This window comes from Procambarus clarkii, chromosome 57, assembly GCF_040958095.1.
Source record: "Procambarus clarkii isolate CNS0578487 chromosome 57, FALCON_Pclarkii_2.0, whole genome shotgun sequence".
Classification (NCBI taxonomy): domain Eukaryota; kingdom Metazoa; phylum Arthropoda; class Malacostraca; order Decapoda; family Cambaridae; genus Procambarus; species Procambarus clarkii.
The window spans coordinates 14,964,140-14,970,906 of record NC_091206.1 but is presented as its reverse complement, the minus strand read 5'-3'; the positions used below and the strand labels follow the sequence as shown (position 1 = coordinate 14,970,906).

The window sequence follows — 6,767 nt, the reverse complement described above, 5'->3', positions numbered from 1 at the left end:
AAGCAAGACACACGCTCGTCCCGGAAGTCAGGACATTCAACAAGGATATGCACGACCGTAAGAGGGACAATGCAATTAGGATAATAAGGAGCAGGGCGGCGCTCAATCAAGTGACCATGAGTTAAGCGAGTATGGCCAATACGCAAACTTGCCAGAGCCGTTTCCCATCGCCGGTTACGGTGGCAGGAGGACAGCCACGAGGACACACAACTTTTAAGAGAACGTAGTTTGTTACCAGTAACAGACGACCAAGAAGCCTGCCAACGGGTAAGGATGGAGGAATGGATAACCGGGTAAAAGTCAGAATAAGGAATACCTTTACGAGAGATGGGACAAGAGCGGACAGCTTCCTTGGCGGCAGCATCCGCACGCTCATTTAAAGACACACCAATATGGCTGGGAACCCAACAAAACTCAACCGACTTAAATTTACTGTGAACAAGAAACAGCCAATGCTGGATCTCGACAACTACTGGATGAACCGGATTAAAGGACCCGAGAGCCATGAGGGCACTACGAGAGTCAACAACTACAAAGGAAGATTGACAACGAGAGAGCAGGAGATGAAAGAACGGGTGAATAGTTATCTTCTCTCTCGCTTGTCTTGTACCTGTTGAGACAGGTCTCTTTTTACAGGTGTTAGCACCTGTTGTTGCACGTCACGTGTACAGCCAGGTGTACGCCAGACACCTGTCGGGTTATGGTATAAAATCAAAGAATCTTTTGGAATTTATTAGTCGTGTTTATTATTGTTACTAATAATTATATATCATTAATAAAGCAGATACTCAATTTTCAGTCAACACGTCACTGGTCACACTGAACACGTCATTCGTTACTGTCAGCACGTCATTCGTTACTGTCAGCACGTCATTCGTTACTGTCAGCACGTCATTGGTTACTGTCCAATAACATGCCATTGGTCACCGTCATGTCACTGTTTATTAACACGCTCAAACATTTACAAACACAATCGACTTACAAAAATATAAATTTATAAAACAATATTTGAAAATAAATATAATTTACTAAACATATTTCAAAGTAGCATTAAGGTAGAATCGAAGGACCAGAGTTCAATCCCCCGGGCAGGACATAAACGATAGGCCACGTTTCGTTTCACCTGATGCTAGATAAATAAGTACCCAGGAGTCAAGCAACTGTTGTGGGTGGCATCTTGAAGAGGGGTCAGTAGCTTGCCTAGAGATGACCTCACTTAGTACAGGCTTCTTGTCCCCGACAACTGGAACAATAAGCACACGAGGGGATACACCTCAGCGGTTCTCTTGACTGATGCAAACAGCGCCTGGTCATGTCTGACGAGGAGGTCACTACGCTGCCACCATTGTTGTGCAGGTCACGACGAGCCAGCAGAGTTGCGCAGTTTCCGGCAGCATCAACAAGGGGCATGTCTGGCCCCACACTCTGGTGCTCATCTACCCGTTCAGTCCTGCAGAGACATGACACAATGAACCACGCTCACTGAAGAATGGGGATATTTATCAGTTGGCTTGCTCTGAATATGTACAATAAATTACCATCAGAGAGAGAGAGAGAGAGAGAGAGAAAGACAGAGAGAGAGAGAGAGAGAGTGAAGAGACAGACAAAACAGTATATCAAAACACGAAGAAGGAGCGAGTCGGATCTACTTACTAGCCAAACGTTTGGTACTGAATCCCCGCTCACTGAAGGTGTGGCTACGGAAGTTCCTGACCCCGAGGTGCCTCTGGCCAGGGAAGTCTCTCTTCTTGGTGATGATCTGCGGCGCCGCCAGCACCATCCCCAACACCGCCACCAACACCACCAGCACCTGTCGTTGTTGGAGATTAGCAGTGTTGATATATAGTAAACAAATCCACAAGGGCCGTGACGAGGATTCGAACCTGCGTCCGGGAGCATCCCAGACAGTGCCTTAATCGACTGAGTTGTATTGGAAAAATAAAAAACAAGTCGATTAAGGCAGTGTCTGGGATGCTCTCGGACGCAGGTTCGAATCCTCGTCACGGCCCTTGTGGATTTGTTCATTTGATGCATCACGTTAGTGTGATCTCTGTGTGTGTTGATATATAGTACTTAATAATTAGTCCACATGTCAATAATTTCACAACAATTTAATATAATTTAATTCAAATCAACATTTAGTTCTAAAATATTGTCAAAATAAGTTTAAATCTAGAAAGTTGACTCACAAGTTTAATGTTCATTATTATTTGAAGCAGTAGTCGGCAAACCTTGCTATAGCCTGTCGAGAGATGGAGTGTTATTGCTATCAAGAAGAAAGTTTTATGTAATCATAAGTATTCATCAAACCATTAATATATAACATTTATGTATTTTATCAACCCAGTGGAATGGGACAGGTTTGGGACGAGTTTACAATATGGTGGTCGTGTTCGGCCTAAAGCCTCTCAACCTCTGGTGGGTTAAGGCCACACAATTGCATAGTGACCAACCAGCAAGTACTATTTACCCCTAGACATTGCCCACGGCTAAAGAAAACACTGAGTATATATACCGAGAACCGGAGTATAACTTTTGAGGTATATATATTCTTGAATAATTGATGGAAAAAAATGATATATTAGTTTACCTGATTAAAGTGGTGTAGCTGATGAGCGCAGGTCTCTCCGACAACTGAAGAGCTGCCACATTAGCTGCTGGCTTTATACTGTGAGATTCCTGTCAGGTTCCAACTACTCTTAAAAAATCATAAATTATTTGAATCTAAAGAATATTTTCTCATTTCATCTACAATATAAATATATTACAGATTAATTACAATCAGTACGTATCAGGGTGATTAATATATATCTTTGCAAAATAAATTAAAAATAATAATACCCGCTAATATCTGAAGGCATCTGTTCATGCATTATTAGCAAGAATAGGCCAAGGGAACTGCCAACGAATTTGTCAGAAGCGCATGACGCTCTAGCTCTCATTAGCATTCTTCCTGTAGGAAGCTCCTACACCCAGTACAACCTTGGCGTAATTCACACATACATAACTAAACGTTCCAACAACAATAACCTGAAGCCTACATGGTCCAACTGCGACGTAGACGCCCATGGTGACTGTGGGGGTAACTACCAGACTGCTTGTGTGTGTGTGTGTGTGGGATGACAACAAATAAATTCAATTTTGGGCTTGGATTTACTGCCTTTCGTGGCCCAATTTTCCTTCTAGTGGATAGAGGTTCATGTTGTCCCTTCCTCGGGAACAGGAAACATGTTAGGGTTACCGAGGTCCCCCCGCCAGCCTAGGTGAAAGCCTAACGATCCCTAGGAATAGTTTTCTGTCATCTATATATTTACTGCTAGATGAATGAAAGCATCAGTAGAAAAAGGAAACGTGTCCAGTTGTCTCTGCCCGCTCTGGTATCGAACCTGGTAATATTGGGAAATGAACTGACGACTTATTTCGTATCAAACGCATTTATCAAATTATGCGTTTGATATGAAAGATCAAACGCGTAATTTGATCTCAATCTCACACTTAAATCAGCTTCGTGTGAGCACAAATTTACAATGAGACGCTCAGAGTCAGCAGGAAGTACAGGGTATATTAATATTTCAAGAACAAATGATTACCAAGGCTGGAGAGATGAGTGTGTCCAGCAGTTTAATAATGTGGTGAGAAGTGGCCAAGTACCACACCCGGCCGCCCCACTGGGCCTCCTTCTGGCCACATGAGACGTTTCAGTATGTTAGAATGTGTTGGAAAAAAACAAAAGCTGGCGAATATATTATATTTGTGAAGGTATGTTCCCTGATGCTTGCTGGGAATGTTCAGGGACGCGTGTTATGTTTAATATATCCTGTCCGGTACTTATGGTGTCTGTCGGGTAACTACCAAACATATGATTTGGTAGTCACAAGGGCCTCATTCGTATATTGCGCTTAATTATTTCATGATCGACAGTCCCTGTTGGGCAGTGTGTTGAACGCTCATTCCACTCGCTTCGGCAGCGATATTGGGCGGGGTTCCTATCTTGAGATGATTTCGGGGCTTAGCGTCCCCGCGGCCCGGTCCTCGACCAGGCCTCCTTTTTGTTACACACCCCCAGGAAGCAGCCCGTAGCAGCTGACTAACTCCCAGGTACCTATTTACTGCTAGGTAACAGGGGCATCAGGGTGAAAGAAACATTTTGCCCATTTGTCTCTGCCTCCACTGGGGATCGAACCCGGGACCTCAGGATTACGAATCCGAAGCGCTGTCCACCCAGCTGTCAGGCGCCTGACAGCTGGGTTCGAGCCCATGACATGGAGGAACGATGCGCCTCTAAATAAACAGGTTATTTGAACGGCGGACTCGCTTCTTGCAGGGTCGTCGCTCGATCCCCAATGGTCAAGTTGGTGGACTCCGCTCTTACATTCCTTCCTCTTATTCCAGCTAACTGTCCTCATATTCCTTCCAAGGAGGGATATGAGGACATTATATATTTTCCTCATATTTCTTACAAGAGCTATATTGTCCTTATATCCCTTCCAAGAGCTACATTCTCCTATTGGCTTAGCGCTTTCTAGTGATAATTACCTTACAATATCAGAGGTACCACAAGGCGGGTACCGGGAGCTAGAGGACGGTAACAGCCCCGCTCCTCTGCTGTAATTTCTGAAAAGCTGAGAAGACTTATAAAGCTAAAGACTGACAGTGACTGAATAAGACTACATTGCCCACCTGGTTACAAAGCTTACTCTGGCGATTTATTATGAGTATGTGTGTAGACTCTGTAGTGACTTGATTGTAAGTCATTAATATTCAAGTAACTGCCATAAGAGACCTTGTAGCTGGTCGAGGCTTCGCTGTTAAACATCAGTAGATGGTAGACTTTGTTCCCATCGAACCAGCCTGGGGCTCCTTATCACCTTAAACACAAAACCAAGATAGAGAAAGATTCTGACTAGTCCCAGAATTAAGAGGCATAAATTACGAGGAAAGACTAAAGGTGTTAAGCTTCACATCACAGAAAGAGAGAGAAGAAACAGAGAAGACATGATTACCATATACAAATTACTTAAGGTAATAAACAGCCCTGACAAGAACATATTATTTATTAGCAGTAGTACACGAACAAGAGGATAGAGATGTCAAATAAGTGCCCAAATGAGCCACACAGACATTAGAAAGATTATTTCAGTGTCAGAATTATGACATTGTCAGAAGTGGTGGAGGCAAATTTCATACACAGATTTAAATGTAGATATGACAGAGCCCAATAGGTTCTGTACCTTCATACCTATCAATTATGGGTTGAAAGGAGCAACACTAAAGCCTTAACTCATCCTCAGCAAATATAACTAGGTGAGTACTCCCTTTTCATTTAATTTTTAATTTACGATTCTCAACAAATTAACGATTGTGAAAATTCATTTTTGTCCGAAATACAAATCTTCACCAAGTATTAATAAGTCAAACTAAGAAATATACTCAAACGCTGAAGTAAAATATTTTCCGTATTGCGTGATCCTCCCCATCTCTTCCCCAAGTGAATACACCTTGAACGTGGTAGGGGTCAATGCCCCCCACCACTCCACAGGGCAGTTAAGTGCCTTAGGAAGCTTTCCCCGTGGGCCAAAGGTGAAGAATCAGACTTCTTCAGAATCAGAATCAGACAAGAATCTTCCCTGTGGCCACTACTTGATCCTTTTAATTACATAGCGTCGTTAGAGCTGAATATTTAAAGTTGGTTTTGGATGTTCTATCCTCCTGCTGCTTACCGGGAGGGAAAAAGGGGATAGTATCCCTCTAACGCCCCGTTTTCTGTTACAATAAATGGCAATGTATCCCCTCCACCGCTGCTGTGTTTCAAGCTCTCAGCCCGCACACACACAGCTTCTGGAATGCCACTTGCACCCACCTGTCCTTGTACCCACGTGTATCCAGGCGGGGCAAGAGGCGTGGTGGTAGGTTCTTACCCATGAAGACCGTGTCTTCATGCTCATCTGTCGTGTTCGTGGTTATCACCCCGGACTCTTGCTACTAAATAGTCGTAGGATTTCTTGATCTTGATCCCAATTGCTGATGCTGATTTTTACGAGACAAGAGACATAAAGAAGTGAAGTATATTCCTCTTCGACTGCAGCCAGCTTAAATAAGAGGAATTATATTTATTCATTTGGAGCAACTTTATTCACTCGTCAATTTTGCGAGCCACTATGATTTATAGAACATCATATTTTTGGCCGTTGGTGATTTATGCGGCGTACTATTGACGAGGACGAGTTGTTTTAATACTTGGAAAACACATAAGCTCAAGGAGTTGGGATGTGTGAGGACTGAGTGAGAGTGCCCATTCTCCTAAGCAATAGGGGATCGAACGCCGACCATGCAAGAAGTGAAGGACGTCGTTCTACCGATCAGTCTAGTGGTTTCGTTAGTCGCATTTCTAGATATGTTTTTAAATGCTTCAGATTTGGCTTGAGTTAACCTAGAGTTTGTCTTCTACCTGAAAGTCGTCTGAATCCAGCGAAATTGACCACAAACTGCTTAAGATTGCTTGAGTGGGAGTATCTTCCTGGCCCAGTGTGGGGGAAGGTGTCGTACGTTGCTGCACCTCCTTGAGTCTCTAAACCCAGACTCAGACGCGAGCTTAACATCCCAGTGACGGGTGATTTGTATTCGTCCAGAACGCCCATAATCAATTCAATTATTACTAATTAACACTTAATGTGGAACTCAATACGCGTAAGAATAGATAGATAATTAGATCATCCACGACTCTGTAACGAGAACTCTCAGGATATTGTAATTAGCTGGATGAAATA

At 43.3% G+C, this 6,767-nt stretch overlaps 1 long non-coding RNA gene across 1 annotated transcript; it reads right to left on the bottom strand.

The window, feature by feature from the left end:
• Window positions 1-721: 721 nt before the first annotated feature.
• LOC123744906 (uncharacterized) lies at window positions 722-2,638 on the bottom strand. The gene is made up of 4 exons (XR_006771267.2): window positions 2,591-2,638; window positions 2,190-2,242; window positions 1,654-1,810; window positions 722-1,450 (listed from the first exon to the last, which is right to left on the bottom strand). It is a non-coding gene; the product is annotated as an uncharacterized lncRNA (long non-coding RNA).
• Window positions 2,639-6,767: the final 4,129 nt, after the last annotated feature.